The sequence below is a fragment of the Nyctibius grandis genome, chromosome 4 (assembly GCF_013368605.1).
Source record: "Nyctibius grandis isolate bNycGra1 chromosome 4, bNycGra1.pri, whole genome shotgun sequence".
In the NCBI taxonomy this organism is placed as follows: Eukaryota; Metazoa; Chordata; class Aves; order Nyctibiiformes; family Nyctibiidae; genus Nyctibius; species Nyctibius grandis.
The window spans coordinates 26,093,292-26,119,519 of NC_090661.1; the positions used below are offsets into that span (position 1 = coordinate 26,093,292).

The 26,228-nt window shown below is 44.9% G+C and overlaps 1 protein-coding gene across 1 annotated transcript in view; it reads left to right on the forward strand.

The window, feature by feature from the left end:
- Nucleotides 1–1,151: 1,151 nt before the first annotated feature.
- TSPAN18 (tetraspanin 18) overlaps nt 1,152–26,228 on the forward strand; it is a 127,080-nt gene continuing 102,003 nt past the window's right edge. Inside the window, exon 1 of the mRNA XM_068398095.1 lies at nt 1,152–1,274. The gene's annotated coding sequence lies outside the window, so the exon portion shown is untranslated. The remainder of the gene's footprint in view (nt 1,275–26,228) is intronic.

The window sequence follows — 26,228 nt, forward strand, 5'->3', positions numbered from 1 at the left end:
GGGCTATCTCTGTTGTTATATGTGAGCGCAATGTCCAATTTACTATTGCCCTTGCTCCTGAGCTATTGATTGTTACTGAGAGTAACAGTGTTACTTCTGAAGGCTTTTTGCTCCCTCAATTTTTTCCCCTCCAACCCAGCAAGTACTTTTGTGACCATCAGGACCATGGAACTGTGATTTCCCTAGGGGACTGTTGAGTTGAACCCCCACTGTGTATTCCCTGGTGTGTGTTGGATGCGGTTGGACTTGGGATACAGTCGTCCTATGTGCAAGAGCAGTGAAAGAGACAACATCTTCTACACAGTTATCTATTTTTCTGAAATTTGTAGTTGCCAAACTTAATTGAAATCATTTAACTGGCTCAGACGTTACTGGCACGCACACAGAGCACAACAGCACAAGCCGTATTTCCTTAGGAAATCAGGCTTAGGAGGGTTGGCTTTTCCCATGTCACAAACATGGGCTCTTCATTCGGTTTGATGGGTATTTTTAAAAGGCTTTCCAGTCCCACAGTGTCATTCTTTGAAGTTTCTCTGACAGATCTCTGAATGCATTTAGGCAGCTCTCACTAAGACACCGGTCAAAAAGTGACGTGCCGCCTTCCTGGTCTCTTTCCCTTGCATCCCAGGGGTCACCCCCGGTGCATCAGAAGCCCATCAGGTGTTACGGGGCGCTCCCTGGAGAGGGGCAGCAGGCAGCTCTCCTTCCTCCGCTGCCTCCTGCGAGCTCGGGGGGCTCAGGACTCACCCCCGGCGGGGGAGGGTCTCAGGCTGGCTGCTCCTGGGCCACCCTCCCAGGGCTGCCGCTCCCGCACCCGCAAAGGGCCGAGCGGCCGCCGGGGCGCGTTACGCAAGGGACGAGTGCCCAGGCTGCCTTCGGCGGCTCCGTCCCACGGCACCCGGGAAGTTTTCTGGCGAGGGACGGGGCAGAGGAGAGCGGAGGGCGGCGGGCGGGAGGAGAGGGGGGCCGGTGGGTCGCGGGCAGCGACGCGCCCCGCCGCCGGGGCCGGGCCGAGGCGAGCGGCTGTGCGGGCGGGGCCGCACCAGGCCGAGCCGGGCCGGGCCGGGCCGGGCGGGGGCGGAGAAGGGGGCACGGCCGGGAGGTGGAGCCGGCTGCGCTGGCGGCTCTGGCGCTCGGCGGCGGCCGGGCACGGGGCGCGCACGGCAGTGGGAGCCCACTGCCGCCGGGAGCCGCCCGCCCGCTCGCTTGCCCGCCGCCAGCTCGGTCCGTCCCCGGGGAGCCGCCGCCGCGGGAGCCTGCTGCATCGCCAGCAGGTAAAGGGCCGGGGTCGGGGTTCGCTTCTCGGTGCCCCGGCTGTGCGCAGCAGCGTTTCCTCGCCAGCCCTGCCGCGGGTCCCGTCCCCCGGCCAGGGATGCCGGCTCCGGCTTGGTACCGCACCGCCCTCCCGCTGCCCTGGGACGCGCGGGGTGCCGGCACCCACGGGAGGGGGCTCGTCTGCCCCCGCCGCTGCGCTGTTTCTCCAGGGGGGTGCAGAAGCGCCGTGGCTCCGCGGGGTACTGGGCGTGCAAGTTTCTCGGGGCCGAAATGCCAGCCCTGCTCCTGATGGTAACGCCGGCAAGGGAGCGGGCAGGGAGGCTGCCCGGCAGCCCGAGCCAGCAGAACTCGCCCCGCTGGTAACACCTCTCGGGGTCGGGCCCGGGAGCGTCTCGGGAGTCTCAGAGCTTGCCCTCGATATTTCTCTGTTTTATTGCCCCCTGCCCCAGCCCCCCCCCGCCCCCCCCGGGAGCCCTCGTACTGTAAAGGCAAGCGGAGGAACCGCTGGTGCCTGCAGGCTGTGCCCGGGGCGCCCTGTGCTGCGCTTGGAGCGCTCTGGGCTGTGCCGCCACCCCTGAAGTCTGGATGGGAGAGTGTGGGAGAGTTACCCATGCTTCTGACTTCAGTCCGGCAGGAATTTTCTCTTTCACTCTTTGGTGATCAGCAAACTGCAGTCCCGCCGCCCTGGGTCAGTCCCTGCTTTCTAATAGAGATTTATAGCTGCAACAACATATTAGTGAGGTACCACCCCACCGAGAAGCCTGGGTTTTATAAGCTGTACAGCTGGGCACTTGAAGTTTTATCATAACTTTTGTATTTAAATGTTGTACTGAGTGAGTAGACAGCGTTTTCGGATGCATTGTACTTGGGTGGTTTTCTGCTAAGTCTGTTTGGTAATTGCAGTTTCTTTTCTCTCTAGCACTGCTCTCACCAATTAGTAAGCTCAGCCTGATTACTGCTTGTATTTCTATAATAAGAGAAAATTTGAACACAATTAATAGACTCTAGGCATGTATTTCACTGAATACCCAGTGACTACCAAAGCTACTTGGGCAGAAGTGTGCTGAGGATGGCTCTGTGCCTGGCTGGGCGTACGCAAATTGTGAGCACAGGCTTGCCCTGGATTTTTACTAGTGGGTAAAAAGTGTGTGGAGTTATTAAGGAGTTGTCTTAATTCAACTGGATGTAGCCAAGTGTTTGATGGATTCTGCCAGTAAAATGCTTATTTTGGTATTTAGTGCTTTTATAAGGAGCAGCAGTTGTTCTCTCTCAGAAGTATACAAACCGAGAGCAAATGATAGGGATGTCATTGGGAGAAATAGGTGCGTTCTTCATCTCTTTCATAATTTGGGGGGAATCTTTCAAATTCGTCTGCTTTCACTGAAGTATTTATATAGTATGTTAAAATTATTCAAATGTTTGACCCTCCCTGGAAGCCAGTTAATGTATCTGTATTTGTTGTGGCTGAGGGACAGCTTTTGTTGGCGTAAGCTGAAATACCGTGCAATACAGTTGCCATGAATTTAAGCGTAGCGGGGTGAGAAGAAGAAAGGAAGAGCTTTAACTTTTCAGAGGTATTTGAAACTGCCAGCAAAATCAAGATAACATTTCTACTGATTGTCCCAGCCTTTCTGCAAAGCAGACCTTTCCCACGAATTCTTAGCTACCCGAGTTGCTGTTTGTTCAAACCCATGAGAGACGCAGTGAACGGGTAGTTGTTACTCCTTGGAAAAGGGACAGACAGCAGTGAACCATCCATCCACAGCCCAGAGGGTGACGGGGGCATGGTGGGAGCCAGGGGGATGCCCTGGGCAGGCTGCGGCCCCTGTGCCAGGGCCATGGCTGTAGCTGGCTGCAAGGGAGGGGGTCTCGGGTGGGTGATGCTGGCAGTTTCCACGAGAGGGCTGGCTTGCCGTGCAGTGCCAGCGCGGCACTTCCAGCAGCGCCATGGTAGTGCCGGCTGTTCCCTCACGTGCCTCGTGGGTATGGAGAGGCAAAATGAACTTGGGGGTGGCTGTCTCTCATAGGGTATAAAATATTTCAGATTTCCTTTGTAAATTATGGGGAAGTCCCTTTATTCCCCCTGGGGTGTAGGGATAAGACATCCTGGGAAGAACACCAGTCTTCCGTTTCCAGGCTCGGTTAAAACTTAGAAGGGATCCCAACAACTTAATTTCCCCACAGTGGAAACCGAGAAGAGGCTGAGTGTGTTTTTCACAAAAGAAGAGTGGGATCTGAGTGTTTGCATCCTCGCCTCAGCTGATGGCAACAAATGACTCTATCCTGGCGTGATCTCATTTTTGGCTGCTTTAATGTGTATTATACTTCTCAGGGTGCGGCTGGGCGAAAGGGAAACGGGAATCATTGTGTGCGTATGAAAATGCTGAGCTATCCTTAAGTCTTTTGCCAAGTTGCCTGTATGTTGTTTGATTCAAATAATTTCATACACACAACGTTGCAGGTCTGTTTTAAAAGGCAGAAACTCTATCTGTAACCAGGAATAATGTTGCAGTTCATAAAACACGAGTAACATCTGTTACTCTGACTTCAATTTGTTTCTCTCTTCTTGGAATAACCAAGTTGACACCTCAGACAGCCAGGTTTAATGTCCTGTGCTAAACCTTTGGTCCTGCGTCCTGTGGCTAATTGTGACTCACCGAATCAATAAGCCCAGCTCCCGCTCCGCTGCAGCAGCTCCACGGGGGAGCGGGAAGGGCTTCAAACCACCTCGCTACGTGGAGCTGGTCCCCGACAGCAGACAATGGTGGGCAAATTTGGATTTCTGTAGCACTAGGTCTATCATGTGTGCTTGCTGCTTTCAGTGTGGCAGAGCTGGCTGAGGTCTTGGCGTTCTCTCAGCATTAGGGCTGAGCAAGTGAGAGAGAGGGTCTGCACTGCTGTGGGGGTAGTATTTTCCCTCCTAGCACCTTTTATCTTGCCTTAATCTATCCCAGGCTGAATACTGTAGGCAGCTGAAGCAGAGCCATCTCATGCTTTGATGTGTGTTTATTGGCTCTAGCATCTCATTCTCTTGCCTTTTTTTTTCTTTTTAAGCTAGGTTGCTCTCTTCCCACCGCACCTCCCCAAACAAATAATTAGAGCAGAGGAGGCAAAAAGTGAATTAAGTGACTTTGTATTTTTGTGAATGGATTTTCTTGCTTTGCCCCTGCCTTCCTTGCTGCCTTCTGTTGTAAGATCCCTTCATAATTAAAATATTATGACTGTCCTTATGGTAGCCCTTCACTTGTGGCAAGGATTCTAATTTGACGTCAATGCAAAAATACTAGTTTCTGGCATAAGGGCAGATGACATTTCATCAGCTAGTGCATGCCCATTTTTTTTTTAAACCACAGTGCTAAGACCATATGGGCAGATAATGAGTTTAAGCTGATAAACAGCTTACAGATTTGCCCAAATAAAGGACTTTCTTCCTAGAAGACACGTCTTCCTTTAAGATAAATAATGCAGTTCCTGTGTTTTTATTTAATTATCTTGAGTCCTGTCTGTTCTCACCAGGCTGCAGGAAAACAGACACAACTGCTCTGGGAACAGAAGCTACTGGATTTATGGGGCTGTGGGTCTTAGATGAGGAAGGACTTGAAAAGAGAAGTTCAGATGCTACAAAATTGAGGCTTAAGGTATCTAAATAAGCAGATGGTGGTCCATGTTGTATTTGGAGAGTTTTGTGAGGTAGTGCATAGTTCTTGACATCTTGAACATGAGTCATTGCATGCAGTGGTGAGTAGGGCCAAGGTGTGTTTGGGAGCTGTAATTAAACCAGATGAATATCTACACTCTTGCTAATCGTATGAGGCTGCCAAAGCAGTCCTTGTTTGGGTGTACTGTTGCAAGATAAACCCTACTTTTGCTTTTTCAAGAGTTTTTGACTAATGTTAGTATGATTTTTTTTTTTTTTTTTTAATGTAAACTGACATCAATAAAATGTGAGGGAAAGATTTTGGATCCATTTTTCTTGTTGGTTTCTGAGAAAAAAATGCAAGTAGTACAGTGAAGGTTGGAAAGTGACTTGCTTTGGGAAGTGGTAATCTTTAGTTGTCATTTTAAAGTAGTGACTCAAAACCAAGTAATGTATTTGCATGAGGGGGCAAAGCCTGTGCATTTCTCCGCCAAGATGCATAGGAATAAGCTGTTTCGGATCTGAAATTACTCATTCCCTTTTAAGCTATTTCTATTTTTTTTCCCTTGGAAATGATTGCTAATCTTAATTCAAAGTAGCAAATGAAGGAAGAAAAACATTGTACAGAAAAATCAGTCAAGACAACTCCATTCTTTCTCATGATGCTTATTCCATGTAAAACTTCCTTAAATATTTTGTGTTGCCTGTTCCCTCCCTTCCCACCACTTCTCAGCACTGGAAAGATTGCTGGACTTTAGTTGTATTTCGTATGAGGATATTTTCCAGATGTCTAGAGCTTGGCTCTCTGATGGTCGCTGCTATCTCATTTGTAACTGATGTGACAGCAGAGTTGCATTTGGTCCTGCCATTGCTTGTGACTGCTCAGTTCAGCATTCCTCTCGTGTCTGTTCCTTCCCCTACACCAACGTTTCTTATTTTCTTTTCGCTGCTCTTTCCAGTCTTGAGTTTCCAAAATGGTGAAGGAGTTACCCTGTCCCTTAGTTCCAAAGGTTTCGGGTGAATTCAGTGCCCACCAAACAGTTGATGGGACTTACCCCCCCGCCCCTCTCCCCAACCTCTTGCCTTGGAGCATTTAGCAGCTGCTTTGCTGTATGTCACTTCTGCATTGGTAAAGATCTGTCATGGGCTAATTTAGAATAAATTGTCTGAGACTGAAAGAAGTGGCCATCAGAAGGCAGTGCATTGATCTTATTTTTGTTAACAACACCAGCTGCTAAGCTAGTTTGTCAGCATTTTTTTATTTGTTTTTGCACAGATAAGATTTAAAGAAACAAACAATACAGATGTTTTACTCTTAGAAATTGACCTCAAATGGGATTTGCTTCTGCAGCTCTGCCACCTCCTGTTTTCTAGGAATGGCTTGAAGGATTTCCATTTTCTCAAAGTTTATAAGCAGCATCATGTGCTCTTCCAGGACAGTGGAGCTGTGCTGGAGGTGCTGTCCCTCATTGGTCTTCCTCAGATCAAGAGGCAGAGAGGCTCAGTATCCTGGTGAATTGTATAGGTATGATTTTTGGATCTGAATTGCCTCTGCAGATGTCTTGATACAGGAAACCTCAGATGACCACATGCCTAATGTGGATGCTTCAAGTTTGGTGGTCTGAGACTAGACTTACAATATGCAGTGGATATTACGTGACAATTGAGAGTATTCCTGGGGTGTCATTTTGCCCTCACCAAAATCGATTAAAAGAAAACCAAAACCAGGATCTTGTCATTGTCCTCAGAGATGATGGAAGTGGACTATCGCAGGTTTTTAGTACAGGTCTTGTTTCTGCATAGGATCTGTCATGACTGTGTAGTCCCTTCAACAAGGATTCCCATAATAGTAAGCCTTTGGGGGTTCTTGTCCTTTGGGGCTTTTTTTGGCCATCAGGACATTCCCTTTGCTATATATTTACTAAATAAACCTGTTCTAAAATGGAAGTTTCCATCTACTTGAGAAATAAATTGAAAGGTCACTGTAGAAGAGTCAATTATTAAACCCAAATGAAGTTCAGATTTTTTTAGACCAGTGTATCACTTCAGGAAGAAACAAGATGCTTTTGATGCAATAAACAGTGCTGAAACTGAATCTCCTCCATGTGCTTGATATTACTTGGTTCTGTGACTATTAAAGGGGCTGCATGGTTTTGTGAATTAGGGCTTAGGTCTGAGTTTGCTCAGCTTAGCTCTTGATTGATTATGTTTAGTTAGTTCATCGCTGTTCCTGCCCTTCTGTCTCTCCCATTTAGCTGGAGCACAGCCATTTAGAGAGGGACTTTCTTGGGGTGTCTGTGTGGTACCTAGTGTGATCTGGAGTTTGCCCTAGTTAGTCTTCAGAAAGCAGTGTAACAAGCATCCTCTTTACCCCTGACTTCTGTGACGTTAGTGTCAGGGCAAAATCTTACAGTGGTTGTTGATCCTGGGGAAGTGGAACTGAACCATGCTGCTAATGTGAAAAGTCATGTAATATAGCAGAGATAATAATAGTTCTCATATTCTTTCAAACTTCTCACTTGAGTCATAAACAGCTTTAAATACATTATATGCCATCCCAGATGTCTGGAAAGCCAACAAGACAGATGAGCGAAATGGGGTATGGGACCATATGGTGACTTGTTGACTGTGGATCAGTGGTACAGCCTGGCAGGGGCTCAGGAGCTTAGAGGCCTTGACTGCAGCTCGGGTTGTATATATTTGTGCATGGTTACAGCACTGACTGTTTCTGCAGCTCTGTGCTGCTCATAAGGCTCAGCACTGAAACTGTAATGCTCGCAGCTTTTTTCATGGCCCAATGCCCAGTTTGAAGAAGGGTGATTTTGGTCATGTTGCTAGACATACGTATTTATGGCCCCGTTTCATCTGTTGAATTTAATCTGTTGCGGTATTTTTAATGTTATTTTGGAAACAGTTACTATATTTACTCCTTATGAAAAGCTCAGTGTATGACAGTCTACGAGGACGGAGTTTTAGAGTAATAAAGATTGCACTAAACGATGGTGTCTACACTTCAGGAAAAGTGGACTAAATTAACTGGCAGTTTGCCTGTTCTTCAGACATGGACCTCGGAGAGCACTGAACTGGAACATGCCATGCTGGGAAAGCAACGACAGGGTTTGTTCTTGGCTCAGTTGATGGCACATCTCATTTTCTTGGGGAGCAAAGAGAACCAGATCTTGTGCAGAGAGAGCTTATGCCTATACTGGGCTGGTTTCTCAGACCCGCTGAGAACCTGTTTCTCATGGAAGTCTCTAGGACCTCTGGATACCTTTCAGATGAACTTCTCAAAACCTGCTGCCAGGGTGAGATAGCAGTATGGAAATTCAGTGGATTTTGGAATGGAAGTCACTGTTGTTGATGTACTTATTTCTGTAATCATTTGAAAACAGAATGCCTTTTGATGTCAGTCTTGCTGATAATAATTGGTGGGGCTTAATAGTGATGATAATGTGGTGGGTCCGCAATGGACATGTCTGAGAAATAATTGAGAATAAAGGATTAAAAGTCTCAAAATGTTCTTAAGAAGGGTGGACTTTGGATCTGATGTATTTTTTAACTGCTGACTGCCCTTTGTTCCTGTTAATGTCAGAAGCGATTCTCAGAGCTGCTTAGAATGAGGCGCTTCTTTTGTGTTGATCAACAAAGTTTTTGCTTCTGATGGGAATATGGCTGAAGCACAGACACGTGACAGGGATCTTCTAGAATTGCACCAAGCTGTTTTTCAGAATAACATACAGGAAAAGCTGAGAGCTAGTTCTGGAAATGTTTGAGGCACAATGTTGGAAGCACCAATAGATCTCTTTGACCTATGTTTTGCTTTGACAGCTTGAGAATTGACAATTCCTTGGTGAGATTAAGAAAGAACAGGACTTCCCAGAGACTGGGTGGATTAAGAGGGGTTTTTTTTGTTTCATTTTGTGTTGTCTTCTTTTTTTTTTCTCCTCACTGTGCTGAAAGGAGCAGAAGGTTTCATGCTTTGCATTTTGTGTGTTCATATTTTGATACTGCAGTGGGGAGGGCTTGGCAGGAAAAGAGTCAGAGTTTAGTTTAAAAACATTAATTTTCTTTGTTAATGCTACTGCAGATCCAAGTTTCAGTTGGTAGTGGAATTCTTGTAGTATTTCTGTAACATGATGCTCTTTGGGAACAGCTTTGAAGCTCTACACTAGCCTTGGGGAGCAGAGGGCATTGGGAGGGGGGTGGGACTCTCACTCCCAAGTTCTATCACTGATTTTACTGCTCAGAACTGAGAGATGCAAATGCCAGCATCACTACCATCAGCCTGCTGTAGAGGCTCTTTGGCTCTAGGAAAATTGTGTTGCTTTCCTGAGCATCTCTTTCACCAGCTGTGAAAATGAAGACAGTGCCCTCAGCATGTGGGTATGATGAACACTTTTATTAGCTAATCTCGGTAAAGTGCGTTGGAACTGTGGTTGTTTGAAAGTGTGAAGGTTTAAAACGGTGTAAGCCACAAGCTTGCATCTTTGTTAGGGAAGAGAAGTACCAACTGGGAGCCTTCTGGGGCAACAGGGGCAAAGGATTTGTGGGAAAGAAGAGGAATTTGCCTATGATGGAGGACGTGAGTGAGAATTACGTCTCATTCTAACCTTTTACACAAGGTCTAAATGGATGTACTTGGAGCTTTGTAAAGCATCTGTCTGGGACTGGATTTTGCCCTCATGCCACAGGGTGATGCAGTTGTTTCCTTTTGTTGTTTTTCCAGTCCCCCCCTCTACACACTTGCTTTTTATGATCAAAGCTCCGTTCTTTAAAGATATGCCAATGCCTTGTAAGAATGCTCAGAAGATCCCCTATGGGGAACAGTTCTGATTAGACACTGAGGAATTCTTTAATTATCTTCTTACTATTAGGAACATCTTGTTGATAAAAGGTGTGGTGTTTTTCCCTTGCTGTTACTACTTCTTCTTTGTCTCCCCTCCTCTCCAGACACTGTACTCATTCTTTATGCTCTCCCATTGTCTCTCTTATACAAACTTGGTTCCTTGGTTCTTGCTTTCAGTTCATTTTTTTATCTTCTACAGCACTCAATGAATGCTTAAAAATAATAAATATTAATAATAGGGCTCTTTGAACCAGCAGGTTCTTTTCTGCTTAAACTCACCTTTTCCTGCTGCTTATCGCCTATTAAAAATTGCTATAATCTGCCGATTGTAGCTGTAATAACTTCTGCAGCAGTGGCTGGGTTTGTGACAAGTGTAGGATTATAGCTCCAGGTGAGGAAGTGACAGTGGGAGCAGAGATCCTCAAAGGTACAAAGATGTTTCAATTTAAATATTCTTAGCAATAAAGGAGGAGAAACCAAAAAATTTAGTATGGGAATAGAGCTATTTATCTCAGTAGCCCTTCTTACATGGGTTTCCATGGAGTGTCAGTGACCTACGTAGGATAATCCTGTGTTGCACATAAAATCCTGTGTTTAGGAAGGGGGAAGACATTCTTTCTGGAGAACATAGTTTAAGAAGGCTGTACTTCTGGAGATGCTTTTAAGCCAATTTATAGGAAGTGTCTCAAAGCACCAAGACAAACTGAGATACATCTGTGATATTACTGTATGTTTTCTTTTAATTCCCTCTGCAGACAGGTTTACCTCTCCTTAGAGCTACAGAAGAAAAAGGTGCTGCCTGCCCCAGTGTGTAAGGTTGTCCCCATAACGTAGAGGCCGGGCTCCAAAGCTTTTACCACACACATACGTACACGCACGCACTCTCTTGGACATCAGCAACATTTTTACTGTCTCAAATCACGCAGACTAAGGAATGAATAAAGGAAACAGGAATGGAGTGTGTGAGGTTTTCCCACCACACCTCCTTTCCTCTGTTTAACAATACAAGCTATTGGTTTAGGAGAAGAAGAGAGAATCCTGAGGTGTCAGGGCAAACTTCAGGAAACCTTATTTGTTTCTTCTACCCAGCATTGGCTTGCCCCTACTTAAGGGAGGTGAGCTGTTCCTAAGCAGAACCTCTGTTGGGTGGATTGCTTCCAGGCTTATGTCTTCATCAGAAACCACACCAGTTACTGCTTGAGGCTGGGACTGACTGGGAGTTTTTCAAGGAAACAATTTGCCTGCAGAAAAATGCTGATTTATTGAAACCAGTATTGCTTTGTGGGAAAGGGTTGGTCTCCACTCGGTTCTCCTTGGGTGAATTTCTTGCGTTTGGGATAGAATTTCTTAGTCAAAACAGAGATGCCGGTTAGGAGCCAAGTGGTTTGGATTTTTCGCCTACGCTGTCAAAAATCCAAAACAGGGTCCTGAAAGCAGGTTTACTACATACCAGAAGTGCATGTCCTAACTGCAGGACTGCTGTTCTAGATCACATGGGTTTTTGCATGAAAGGTTCCACGGTGGATTCCAAACCTATGTAAAATTAAAAAATATTTTAAGTCTCAAAAAGGTGGTGAGATGAGAAAGTAAGTTCCCATCCAAGTGTCCTTATGTCTTCCTCAGTGGCCTTGCTGTCTTTCCTTGCTGGTTCTGCAGGTTTGTAGCTCCCCTGTATGTGCTCTTCACAGAGTGGAGCAAAGAATCTTTGGAGACCTTGGCAAAATAATCAGCACGTCAGTCACAGAAGGAGAGCAACTGACCAGCAGTGGCTGGTGTATTTTGGCACAGTCAAGGCTATACAAGTCTATATAGCTCCTAAACCCTTGCTTTCTCTGAGGAATATTATTAGAAAAGCACCTTATGCAGCCAAGGAAAATATAGCTGCACACTGCTGCTATATTTGTTCCTGGGCCATTGTTGTTGGGCAGGGTATGAGAAATAATGCTTGGGGCAAGAGAGGAGCTCCTTGGAACGGGATGAAACACTCTCCTGCTGGTTTGATTGCAGTAACCTCAGCAAAGGCAGGGGTAACACATGGTTTCAGTAATGGGCCTCTTCCTTCCACTTTCTCCTCTCCCGCCATTTTATGGAGAGGAGAGGAAAGTGGTCCTCTCTTTATTCTTTCTTAATTCTCCTTGGAGAGTGAGGAGATAGCAAGAAGAAAGCCAGGAGGGAATCTCGGGTAAGCTAGGTGTGTGCTTAGCCAGGGCGTTTGTTCTCTGTGGTTGCTCTCTGCATCATCAAAGACCCGGTTATTCCAGGGTAGCTCAGCCACCTAAATCGTGATGTGCTGTGTGCTGCTTGGCTGCTGAGGGGAGCTTTTAGGGGCTTCCTCTGTTGTAAAAGGTGGGATTGCAAAACTGAGGTGCACACCTTTACTTTGTATTTTGTTGCTTCCCCTTTTAAAAAAAGGTGGAAAAAAAGGCTGGGGGGTTGAAGCTTCATCATTGCATAAGCAAAGACAAAACACTCCTCTTAAAGGCAAAACATGCTGGGCCCTTGCTCTGTGTTTGAGGTGTAAATAACGGGAGTTTCCTGTTTCCAAGAAGCCAAGTGCATCCTCAGATGGTCTCTGCTAACCTGTTTTAAGAAGGCTTTTGCTCATTTTGTGGTAGATGAGGAGTCTGAGCTTGCCTTTTTGGTTTTACCCCTCCTTCTCCTTCAGGTTAAAATAGGAGGCATGAGCTGTGTTTATAGAACACAGAAGCATGGGGCAGCAGAAAGCCTGAGCTAGTGGAAACCAGAACCAGGATCTCCATACAGGTCTCTTGGGTTGCAGCACAGAGGAAGCCACAACACACAGTCAGCTCTGGAACTCTTACAATGTCAAAGCACTACTGGATGTGAGATGAGCTGCAATGTGTGTGTCCCCCAGGCAGAGATGCAGACCCCAGATACAAAGTGTTTGAAAGAACAAATAAAAACACCTGAAGCCTTGCTTTTATGGTGGGGTTCTTTTGGTGATAAATACGCTATACTTTTTTTCAAATATTAGATGGCAATCATCTCTTAATATTTTTTCACATAAAACTGATTCAAGAAAATAAGATATTTCTCTTAAATCAAGTCTGAGTCTTCTGTCTGTGATTGGAATATCATCAGATTTCTGCCTCTTGCTTCTTCTAATTAAAGTCATTGAAGGAATCTCTAAAGGAACCTCTAAGAGGCTGATTGCTAAGGTTCCTTAGATCCCCAGGAGGATAAACGTAAGCTGCTGCTTTTCTTCAGAGCCTTGGACTGTGCTGTTAATGATAGCTGGCATTTGGGAATTATATGAGACCTTTTTAAGGACTAGACTGTTTGCCTGCAGAAGTCGGTTTTCATCTTCTAATCAGTGAATGACAAGACTTCTTTGTATCCATTTCATGTCCATATTCTGCACGATTGTTAAGTATATTTAAGTTATCAAGAAAAGCCATTGATCTAAGATTTCACTCTTTTCTTCTGAATCAGGAGAGAACTGAAAAAAAATCAGGTTAGTGTGAGAAAAGTTCCAGTAAGTTGAGAACTTGCATGTATGGTTTAGCTGCACTGCAGATTCGTTCTGTAAAAATAAGGACAGACACTAGGATAGTGCTGTGGAGGGCTTGCCAGAATCCAGATCAGGGCTATGTGCCCCAGCTGTTCCCTGAGACTGACTTACAAAATCCTTTCTGTGGCTGGAGCTGTATTCCTGTGGGCTTCAGTGTTGCAGTCTAGGGCTGGTCATCTAAAGCTGAAGGAGCCTGAAAAAAACCTGTGTAGTGGATCTCTTTCCCTTACATGTGTAGACCATCCCTTAACATGAAGCTACAATTTTCAGCTGTAATCTTTGGTTCTTTATGAAGTGCAACAGTATGGAGTGGGCTCAAACATTGATTTTTAAATGGAATATGATTAAATGCAAGAGCGCCTGAGCCTGTTTATCTTGCAGCTTTGTAAGTAAGTCTGCATGGACAAGACTTGTCACTTCCTTCACCTTTCCTGTTCTGCTGTCCCTGAGCTCTTTCCCTTGTGATGAATTCTGCTGAGTAAAGCAAGGATTTGTCCAAATACACTATGGTTTAGCAAGGAGGTGGTAAAATGGATGCAGTTGTTGAAACTGATGATAAGGTAATTTTCTCACCCTTCCAATAACTGTAAATGCGTTTGAAAGAGGATTCACATTGCTAGTAGCACTTGTTATTGTGTGTGTACTCCTAGTCATAAATCAGAAATTGACTCGAGGATAATGAAACAGTGCAGCATGCCTGAGTGAACAGATTGGGCAGGCATCTGAACTATCCATGTACTAGCCCACCAGAATGAATCTGTTGCTCAGAATTTTTCTGGCGGATGTAGCCTCTCTATTTTGTGTCACACTGATTATCTACCACTTGTTTATTGAGTTTGTCTGGTCCACATTATCTGAACATCTCACAGTTGCAAATGGATTGTATCCTTGTAGCACCTTTTTGAGGCAGAGAATCCTGTTTACCAATTCCCATTTTACTGATATAAGTGAAATCTAAATGACTTGCCGAGGGTGTTGCAGGGAAACTTGTAACAGACTAGAAAATAAGAAATCTTGCTTTTAAGGAAGAGCCAGAGTCACTCTTTCTTCCTTCATAGCACCTATCCAAATTTTGTTCCTAGAAAAGATATCTTGGGTTTAAAAAATGGGGAGGGAATATTTCCTGTATTATAGGAAGATTTTTCCCAGCTAAATAAATGGCTTGCTTTGCTGTTCCCTTGGAGCCAACTGTTCCGTATAGCTCAGTGATATGTTGTTAAGGCCTTCTCTTCTTTTGACTGTGTTCATTGTGGGTTTACTAAATTTGGACAGAACACCTTTTTCTCTGTAAATGGAGATCTGTTTGTGGGCTGTTTTTTGGGGGAGAAGGTTATTTAGTTCATTGTTTCTCATAGAGAAACAAAGATCTTCTGAAGTTTTGGAAGGATTGGGAGAGGGAGGGTGTGCAGAATTCTTACCTCAGCCAAAATAGTAAATATTTTGTGATTTGGGATATGCATTAGAGTGTGGGAGACTACAGGTCATGGCCCTGGGATCTGAACCTCTTTTTTTCCACATCATAATGCAGTGCACGCACTGCTACTCTTGCCTTCTCTTGAATGCCAACTTTTGACCTGTTAAACTTTCTTAGAAGTGTGCACAGGTTTATAACAATCATTTTCTTTGGAACAGACTGGCTTTTTCAGACTATTTACCCCAAAAAAAAGCGTTTGTGGAGAGGATCTAATCAGGCCTAATAGTCCTTAACAAGTTAGTGACTCCTTGAGTCCAACCATTGAGTGGTATCTGAGGAGTGATGTGGTCCTGAAGCATTTACCTGTTTTCATTGCAGCAATCTTAATCAAAGCTACGAAGTGAGATGGCTGCTTTCTCCCCCCTGAGGCACTCCTGGGTGCTTCCTTGGGAAAGATTTGCTTTGGAGTTGTTAAAAAGGCACACGATGTAAAAAAAACAAAACAAAACCTTCCCAGGCACAGGTGTGGAACTGCTGAGTATTAATGCCAATTGTGCAGTTCAAAATCACAGCTTTGTTCTTGAGATTGTAATAGTGTTAAAAAATTCAGCCTTGATCTTGATGAGAGCTCAAGTTCCTGAGCTTGTGTTGAATCAGGGTCAAGGTTTTTAATTTGTTCATTCTTCAGAGATGCTGAGTACCTTCTGTGGCAGCTGAAATTAGTGGGGACTGTGTGTGCTCAGCATCTTGGAAGGAAAACAGTGCATGTGTTCTGAGCTGCGATGTACAGAAGCCAGGATCTCTAGGGGGGTTGCAGTATCTAAGATGATGCCCCTACAGTTGTTTCTTAATTAAACCCTAGATATTTTACATGGCTTCTCTTGAACTTCAGGACTCTGCTTTTCTTGAGCATATTTGAGACTTCTAGCCTGGCAGCTCCTTGGAGCTTTCTATTAAGGTATTAAGGGGAGGAAAACCAGTTGGTTGCTTCAAGCTGAGGAGGAAATGCTAGACTTGAAGGATTATGTCAGTGCAATGAATTTTGAAGACTTTTTCTATACATGTGTGGAAAGCTATCAAAATGCTAATGGTTCTGCTGTCTTTTTTAACTCTTTCAACATATAGAGCTGTTGGAGGGGAGGTGAGAATGGTGTTATTCAACTGCAAAAGGACAGTCCAGCCAGAAATTAAGTTTAAAGTAGCTTTTCATCTGTCAGCCACAACTTCTCCCAGTGATACAGAAGAATGATGGACCCATCATTTGGACAGACCAATTCTGTACGCTCAGTTCAGCCAATCTGCAGGTGTGGTGTAGGTCGGGTACTCCCTGCAACACACATCCTATAGGAAAGGCTAGCATAGGGCTGAGGAGCTACTCCCCCCCGTAAAAAAGTGAAGTCGGAACCAGGTTCCTGTGACTGGTTGACTCCTGCAGCCCCTTCCTGGGGTGACTCAGGGAGCAGGCTGGAGGCTTGGTGCTTCCCCACACGGTTTTTGGGATGCACGCCCTGCCCGCGGTGTCATGGATGCCTCTGTTGTGTGAGAGGTCTGTGTGGCTGCCGGAGCGTGGGGAGTTCTGCCACCACACAAGCAACTCATCCAGTCAAGTACGTACCTGAGGGGCCCTGGGATGGATCATCCTACCTGCGGCAGGCTGAACACCCTTCTCCTACAGTACTGCAGGCATGTCCTTCGTTTGCTTACTCTATTTTTTTCCCAAGGAGGCTGATTCTCCTGGCTCTCTTGCCTCACCATCCTAACCAAGGGAAGACGTGGGCTCCAGGTGGACACGCAGCTCAGAGCAATGTGTATGTTTGCTACGTGGCAGCTGCGACCTGGGCAGCAAGGCTTGTCTCAGATGCTGAGCAGATACTGTATTTGCAGTAGCTCTGTGCTGCTGTGGCTACCCTGCTGGTGCTGCCCAAAGCAGCTGGGCTAGCTAAGTCTGCACAGGAGGCAAGCAGGCGTCTTCCTCTGGGGATAAGATCTGTATCTGTGAGGAACTCCTGTTCCATTTATTTAGGTTTTTGGCTGAGGTTTTTGACATGTTAGGAATATCTCATTCAACTCTACAGAGATTCTGTTAATGTTCTGCTTTGGAACCAGGTAAATACTTGGATATAAATAACTGAAATTGTGAGTGTTATTAAACCCATGGGACTCAGTCATTCCTTTAGCTGTCTCTGAAATAACTTAGAGCAATGGGTCTGTCTGTGCTTATGTTTTTCATCAGGACTCTCCAGGCAATTGCAGCCCCCAGGAGAACCCGAATCACTGAGCTGCAGGGTTATCTTTGCCATTAAGGTTGTGGCTTTCAGCTTTCAATGAACTTTCAATGTTATGTTTTGGTTTTTATTTTTTAAAGGCATATTTGCTGTTAAATATTAGCTGCCAGCTTATTTCATATCTTCAGAGCATCAGTGTTTTCCATTTTGCAGCTGAAGAGTATGGTTGCCAACACGTACTACCTGGGGGCAGGAGCAAGGGCAGGCAGTATAAAAAGGATTGCTGCAGGGATCTGTTTGGGACTAGTACCAGGAGGACATCAGATGAAGGAAGGTAAAGGGACTGGATAGCAGTGAGAGACTGTGGAACAGGCTTTTCCTTTCTCGTTCAGCATGAGTATGATGAGGTATTGCTTTGCTTGGGGCATCCTAAACTAGATCGGATAGGACACCGGGGAAATCAGCTTTAGGGAAAACTGTTTTGACTTGGATTGTTCTAAATGATATGAAGATATGGCTGGTGTATAGTGCACTAAGCATTGGGGTACTTGTGACATCTAGTATATGTGTTGACTATGATGCCCTGTGTGGCTTTTACCAATTCATTATTTTGAGATGGTGTGTGCGTATGTATATATTTGGGAGCAGGAATAGATATTCTCCCCCTTCCTCCCTCCCCACCTTCGTATTTTTCCCAGCATGGACAGTTACAATCTGCTTGTCAATCTCATGTATACTTAAAGGCTGTTTTCAGTGGACTCTTCTCTCTCCCATTCTTAACCTTTCTCAATGGGTGGCTTTAGGTATTGCAAACAATACCTTTTAATAAGAAATTATTTCCCCTGAAATGTTTGTGATCAGTGGAAAAAAAATCTCATTACCTTTTCCTAACTTAGAGTTACTTGTTTTCTTGCACAGAGTATATTTTGCTTAATCTTGAAAATTTAGGATTGCATGCATAAATAGATGGCTCTTATTGTGTCCATAATTGTTTTGCAGACAAAAATCTTAAAATGTGCAACTGCTTTGCAGTTTTCATTTGTTTTTTTGTGTGTGTAAAGAGAAGGGAGCCTGAGCTCTATTCTTCCACCACAACCCCTTCTTCCATGCTAGAAGATGAAGGTATTGGCAGTGGGATAAGTAGGATTTACAGAGGAATGTATGTATATGACATATCAGCCTCACTTCTGTGATTACGTATGCAGTTAATCTCTGCAGATTAAATACTAAACAGAAACGCAAAACAAAATCCTCTACTGTTTCTGAAGAAACATGCCGTTTAGAGTTGGGCTTTTGGATGAGCCTGTGAAGCAGGTTGCTGGGCCAGCCAAAGCGGTAGTGGGATATGCAGGCATGGTCTGGGGAGGGTGTTTATTGGAAGAGGATGGGTCACCCTCTTTGATAGAAAGCAGTGCAGGTGTTTGTTTTATTTAGGGTTGCCTTGGGAGAGTAATTATTGTGCAGAATAGAACAGGAATCTCTGGCTTCTTCCTTTTATTTTTTTGATCACCTGCACAATTTAAAAGCCCTAATTCTCCTTTCTGTTGACTGAATGAGGAAAGAAGGGGTGCTGAAATGCTGATTGTCAGAAACCACAGTCTAAAACTTGCAAGTTCCCATCCCACAGCTGTTGGCCTCATTTGCATGTACTAGTTTATGTTTCCGAGGTGAGAAGGGTCGTAGGAGATCCAGCCCATGACAGTGAAGAGGGAAAGTTCTCCATTTGCTCCGACTGGACATATCTGTGCTCTCCTATCAAAGAAATTGAGATTTGGCATATTGGAGTTGTTATGCTCTGAGAGATTTCAGTCTTCACTGTAGTAGTAATTATTTCCACCAAGAAGCTTCGTATTTCCAGATTTGCAAGACTGAAGACACCTTGCCCCAGGATGTGCACCAGCATGATGGGTAGGACACCTTCTGGGAAAGGGAAAGTGCTTGGTTCAAATATTGGCTTGAAGTTAGGAAAAAAGGGTATATGAACCAATCTGCAGTACTCCAGAAGCCAGGCACTCAGTCAAATTACCAGCTGTTGGATGAGCTGTGGTTGTTGTCCATGTGTGTGGTCTTAGCCCATGGCAAATGAAAGGTAATGCAATTTTAGCTGAATTCTTATCATTGCTAAATTAAATTACCTCACATCAGCTGAAGAAGATGAACATGCACATGGAGAGCTACCACAGCTTGGCTGATGTACAGTCTACTGTTATTTCAGTGTACCATAAGTTTATTGAGGCCTCCACTTGAGTGTCCTGGTGACCAAGCAATAGCTAATAGCCAGTTTCAAGGACAAGGAAGATTTACTTATGCCTCCAATTAGAGAATATTGTCCTGAAATCTCATAACATTTTTAGTTTGGGGAGTTCAGGCTGCTGAGTTTGGGATTGATGGAAATAGACGTTTTCAGCAATTATTGTACCTACTTTAAAAAAAAAAAATGTTTGCCTTTTCCAGCAGATGTTGACTCCCTTTCCAGTAGGAAGTTCCTCTTGCCTATAACAGGCACTGGTGCCAAATGCGTTTTTGTTCTCTTGGGAATGTGTTTCCTGAAAGGTTCCTTTCATCTGCAATGAATTCTTGTGCTTTAAACACAGGAAACATTACTGTCTTTTTTTCCAAATATCTGTGAGAACTTTTTCTTTACTGAATTAAAATTGTCCCACTTGATAGTAGACCAAGCAGCAGTCTGTCCTCATCATCAATTCCTTTGTCTCTAGGATCAGTACCTTGCCTAGGAATGCAAGGAGGTGTACTGAATGACCTCATCTTGCCCATGGACGATTCAGCAAGCCTTGGCAGCCTGGAGCTGTGCCCATTTTGGCTGCCGTAATGGGGTTTGAAAGGGATAGGATGGCACTTTGGCTCCCCTGCATTTGCAATAGGAAGAGTTAGCAAAAGCTTTTGTAGTGAGCCTGTGTCAGCGCAACTTGAGGAGACCAAGAATTGCAGGAGGTGTCTTTGTTCTGGTGGGCAGTGGGAAGGCATCACCTTGGTCTGACTTGATCCCCAGGGGCTCAGTGGCTGATGGTGGCTTCAGAACCTCTAGGAGGAGAGGGGAATGAGGGCTTGCTCAGAAGAAATGTTGCATCTTTTGACCCCAAAACCTTATCTTGGCAGAGTGAACGTGACCATGGTGATGGGCGGTGCTTTCTTGCAATCCCAGTGGTTATCATCTGAGCAGTTTGGTACTGGTGATGTGACACTGGCAGCACCACTGCAGCATTATGGGGTCAGGGCCACAAATGCTTGTATGTCCTTGTGATTTCACTTCACATCCTGTTTTCTTCCAAGCCAGGGCTGAAATATCCTGTTATTGGCTTTTAGACTGGAAATTGTCCCATTCCCATTATCTCCCAGAAATCATTCCAGCTTGGCCCACTCTTTTCCTCAGCTCCGGTCTTTCTCCTTTACTGGGATTTTCTGGAAACCAAGGTCAGAATGTATTTCTTAAACATACATGAAGTTTAGCATCTGGTGTTTGTGACACAGATCATTGCATGTGGCAGAACACATGTGCAAGTTCATACACAGCCAGCTTTCACTGCACAATGAAGAATATGGGAATTAGGATTAATATGGGATTTAAGATTCTCATAGTTGGCTGGTAATAACCTAATCTCCTCAAAGGCTGCAGGCAGGCTGGCAGCATTCAGCTCAAGGCCGCTGTTGTTTGCAAAACCTGAAAGAAATTGAATTTTGATACTAAGAGAACTTTAATCAGAGCCCTTCAAGATAGTATATGCTCTTCCCATCCCTATCTCAAATGCAGCCTTCTAATTTCTTTAATGTATGACAGTCACCTAGGCTTCTAGGTCTGATGGGCATTTGACAGTAATATTTTTCATTTTCTTTTGCAAGAGCTTAGGGATTCTGTTTGATTTTAGAAATGTATAAATTGCATTCTGAAAGTTGATATACCAAAGTCTCTGTATAGGCAGAGTGAGATATGTGCATGTAGGGCAGCAAGCACTCCCCAGTTTGAAGTGTTCAGAGTGCTAAATGTCCTTCAGGGTAAGGAGGCTCAAGAGGCTACAGAAGTGTGGAGCTCCTCAGTGTGATATGGTCAGTTCATTCCAGCCTGGTTCGATTGTTGCTGTGGTATAGATGACCAGTGAGAAATGCGTTGGTGAATCTGTGCAGGTCATAAAATGAATCACTGCATTTGACATTAAGGCCCACGTTGGAAGACCACATGTTTTAAGATGAATTGTTCTTGCTTTTCCTGTTTACTGTGGCTACAGTGCAATTTTCTGCGTACCTTGTCTCTACTGAAAGCCAGACATTTAGTTATCTAAATAATCTGTCTCTTCAACGAAATCTTGATTAAGGTAGAGTTTATGCAGGCTTAGCCCTGCATTCTCAAACAGTACAGAGGTGTAAAGTTTACCTATATATCTACTTTTGATTCCCTGCTTCCAGACTTCTCTTGAATAGCACTTATGATTGGTTCTGTCCAAACTTTGAGAGCTGTCCTTTGCAAAATGCTTTTCTATCTGCACTACTGGTAGTGGTAGCCTGGCAAAGTGACATGTGGATGAGCCTCCTCTGCAGAGGGTATCAAAGGTCTCTATAGTATCATGATGTATGCTACTGTCAGTCAAAGTCTCTATCTATCTGAGCCACTGAGGCTGGAAGGAGCAGAGTCGTATTGACTAGATTTGAGCGGAAAGCCTCTCCTGGTGCTGCTGATACAATTCAATATCCATGTTGCCAAAAAGAAAATGACTCTTCTGCAGAGGTGATAATGAAGTGCCTTTATATAGACCTGAACCTGTTCTATCAATCTGTTTTTTCTTAAGCCGACTTATTCAGCCCTCACCTTGATGGATTTCTTTTGATTGTTTTTTTGGTGCTTTTTTGTTGGTCCTCCTTGCTAAGGTTGCCTTTCCTCTCACTGTTGCCTTGTGCAGAACCTGTTATCAAATAATCCTATTAATCCTCTTAGGTAATCTTTAAAACACTTACCATCAAGCAGGACATTTTTTCTAAGGTATGAATTTTCTTTGCATACCTTAAGTCACCTGGCTCCCAGGATGTGAAACTGAGAACTGCACTGAAGTTTTGCCTTCCCAAGGCTCAGGGCACACAGGATGACAAGACTTGAAAGACAATGACTTTATTTAATTTATTATTGCAGATGTCTCTGCCCCTATTGTTCTCGGAGAATAAGGGAGCGTCAGAAACATTAGGTAATTGGAATTCAGATCTCTTCAGGGGCTCACAAGTCCCTTAAAGCACAAGCTTGTTGAAGGCAGATTAATGGGAAAGTTTCTGTTTTGGTTTGTGTTCTGTTTTTAAAAGCCATAAGCCAGGCAAATATTTGGTCTTTCAGCTCCATTTCTTCTTCTCTTCCACAGAGATTAATGGTGAGGAAAAGTGGATAGAGAGGCAACCCAGATGCGTTCAGCACACAGCAGCACCCACAGGTGCATGAACTGTACCAGCACAAGGTGGTTTGTTCTGGGTAGTGAAAAATATCCAGCTTTCACTGACTCTGAGAGACCTTAGCCCTCTGCAGGAGCCAAACAGCTTGGTTTGAGGCACGCAACAATTCATGGAAGTGCCTTGTGAGAATCTTAAAGCTATTGCTTTGTTCAATATTACAACTGGTTGGAGGGTTGGTTTGGTCTGTGGCTTTTCTGGTGTGTGGTGGGAGGTGGCAAAGACTGCTTAGAAAAACACTGTGTAATGAGACAGTGCCACGCTGGGTGAGACCTGGAGGGGTGAAGCTCAGTGATTTCTAAGCCTGTAAAAATCCAGGAGAGTATGCATTAATACTATTGCTCGCTGTTCTAGCCTCTAGCAAGCAGATAGGGAGCTCTGAAACCCCCCTGAACAGAATTAGGGGTGAGGGGGAATATCTGTGTAAGTTTAGCTTGCATCAATTGTACAAATAACTTTGAGAAGAACAAGTGATAGTGATTAAAAAAAGAAACAAACAACAACCAAACAAAACAAAAAACCAAATCAACAGCAACAACAACAAAACACTCTCACACATCAGCAGGATGTGTCTACCCCAAACGTGAGACTTCAAGAGGACTCAGGTTCTCATGCTAGCTGGTTTGAACCGTGCAATTATTAGGGAGGGGAAAAAGGTGCACGCTGACCTGGGCATTAGCCAGTAGGTGCATCCTGCCACTTAGGTCAAGCACTCACAGAATCACAGAATCAATCAGGTTGGAAGAGACCTGTGGGATCATCGAGTCCAACCATTGCCCTGACACCACCACGTCAACTAGACCATGACACTAAGGCCGTGTCCAGTCTTTTCTTAAACACATCCAGAGATGGTGACTCCACCACGCTCCTTGAAGGTGAGGAATTTTTGATGGCTGGTTTGGCCAAAGTCTTGGTATTACAAAAGAGGAATTATGCTGCCTTTTGTAATAGCTGGTAGAGATGTATGGATGTGAGTAAACTGCTGTCTTACTGATAGTCCCTTAGAGGGCCCAGAGCGATGGCAAATGTGTCTTATGCATGCTCAGTGACAATTTCTTATTCTTTCTTCAACTGAGTCAGCTCTGTGCTCAGCAATGAGACTGAAAGGGCTGACAGAGACCCTTCACCAGCACTTGAAGCTGTACCTCAAAGCCAGCTCTGCTCAGAGCAGATCTAACTGATGATGCTGTGCTTTTCAAAGCATTTGTAGTCTTGCCTGTGGAAGGCCAGCCAATGTCACCACAGCTAGTACGGCTCCATCGACACTTTTTCTTTCAAGATTTCCCAACTGCGGCCAGGAATGCACAGCCCCTGTGCTCTGCTGTGCCCTGGCCAGCTCCATGTTTTGATGCAGATGAATGTGGTGGGATGATCTGTAAACATTGCTGTGTGTTCTGATGGTGAACGTGTGCAAGCTGCTTGCACAGCATTACTCATTTATCCCCCTCCATGCCCCTGCAAGCTCAGCTGCTGCTTTATCACTCCTGATAAGAGGGTGTGTGATCTGAGGCAGAGCCATCAGCCAGAACTGAAAGCAGGCAGGAGTCCCACATGCATAGTTTGGGGGCAGCTTAGTTTCTTTTCTGATAAGCCTGTGCCTCTTGCGGCAGTACAGTGCACACTCCTTTTAAACTGTAATCATAATCCTCTTTGCAGCTGGCGCTGCTATCCCCACAGGAAGCATTAGCAATATCACGAAGTGCGGAGACTTCATTGTTTTTCCCTAATCTGCAAAGGGAGCTCAGACAAGACAGGGGTAACTTTAACCTATTCGGTGCGTTAGTGGTAAATAATTAGTTTTTTACTGAGTGGGAAAACGGGGAAAGCCTCTTAGTTAAGATAAAGTAAGTGCAAGGCTCACAGGCTTATCTTGCTCTGTGGAATTCAGGAAAGGACGTGTCCTTGAATTCGCCTGTCTGGCATGCCCTGGTTTTGTGTTTGGGAGAAATGAGTCTATTAGAGCTGCCCTAAGTGATTGCTGGGTATAAGGCACCTCTTGCCAGGAAATGCGGTAGCTATGCTTTTGTTTAAGGACCTTGAACAAAAGGCTCTGTATGTTTAATAATGTGCAAATTTGGGTGGGTGGGATATGGAGAAGGTTAATAGGGCAGACTAACGGAGGAGGAGCTGAGCTTGGGAGAGGAGAGGAACGCCGAGGACATGGCAGCAGGCAGAGGGAAATAAAACAGGAAAAGCAGCTCCTTTTTGCTATGTTAAAGTTAATTTAGTCACGACTGACAGTTTTGGAGTAAGTGCAAGCTGTGTGTGCTGAAATAATGGTGTTTCCAACCATGGCAGTGTGCGAGGCCACAGCACGACTCCCAGGGGTATTGGTGTGCAAGTCTGCATGTTGTTTAAGTGCTACCTGGACCCCAACCCATCACAAGGGGGGACTTGCTATGGGAGTGCTTGTGGGTGAGAATTCACTTTGAGTCAATGCTTTATGTTCACAGAACTTCTCTTTGCAACCTGCCTGCCATAAAATCTTCCTTGTCACGCTTGGTTCTGCCGTTGTGGCTGTTCTGCGCTTTCCCTGGACAGATGTGGGACTGAAGTGTGGGGGGCTGCCCCGGCCTGGAACGGGGTGAGGGAGCACAAATCCAGCAGCACGGTGAACGGTCTGCTTGCACATGTGCCATGTCTGTGGAAGTCCTTTAATCCAAAACATGACAAGAGCAAAGGAACAAAACAAAACCCTTTCAAAAATAGCATGAGATAAGGATTTGGAGAATTTGCTTTTTCTTTCTCTCAAGAGACCCTGGAGACTACTTCTTTTAAGGGAAGAAATGTAGCTTTCAAGGTCGCGCCTTCCTCCCCCCCCTTTTTCTACAGACTTCAAAGGCAGTCAGCTGAGAGCTTCTCAGGAATGTTAGTTACATCTGTTCAGAGTAAACGTGGATCAGAGGGAAGGCACTTTTTCCTCTTCCAAAGTGTCTAAAATTTGTACACAAATTTTCTTGAGAGTGCAGTAAACAAGACACAACCTCAGTGGGGATGGATGGCACGCAGTAGTGAAGCGCGGAAAGCCAGCAAGTGGGAATAGTTTTCTGCAGAGGCATTTAGTTGAAACACAAGTTTTATTTTCCTGGTGCCTCAACAGAAAACATTTTAATGTCTGTGCCTTTAAATAAAATTAATTCAGAAATTGAAACTGAACAAATGGACTGAACTGTGAACTCCTAATGCCTGCCTGCTCCTCCTCAAGCTCTTAGCTTGTGATAGCTTTGTACCTGCTGACACAGTCTTTTCTTTTTATTAAATAGCTTGTCCTTTTGCTTTCAATCTTAATCCACACATATCAAACAGTGAAATCGAACAGTTTTGCTTTCTGACTCTAACCCTTAACTACTGTTCCTTCAGGGACAGATCCAAAGCCTGTTGGCAGTGGAGGGGCTTTGGATCAGGCACTTGACATGCCACAGAAAAAAGGCACTGCAGGCTCGGGGGATACAGCAGGTGGGGTGAGGAATTGGACCTAGTTTATCACTGTTTGCCTACAGTGAGTGGGAGTTTATTGCTGATTTTGATGAAAGCTGATGCGTGGCATTGCTGAGAGCATCTGGAAATCCTCTCCACGGTAGGACTTATGGACACTATCTGGTCTCAGACGGCCTTGTGCATAACTGCCTCTTCACATCTCAAAAGTGTAACTGAACTGCAAATGGTTTTCACACCAATTATTTCCCTCTTGCTTTTGAATAGAACCAGGAGGGGGGTTGTTTATCCCATTTGCCTGGTGCAGCTGAAACTCAGAGCAGCAAGCTTGTGCCGAAGCTGTTGTTTCCTCTGCACGTTTCCCGTAAGGAGCCCGAGGCGTGTGAGATTTGTGATTCGGTGTGTGGCTTTGTCACATGCGT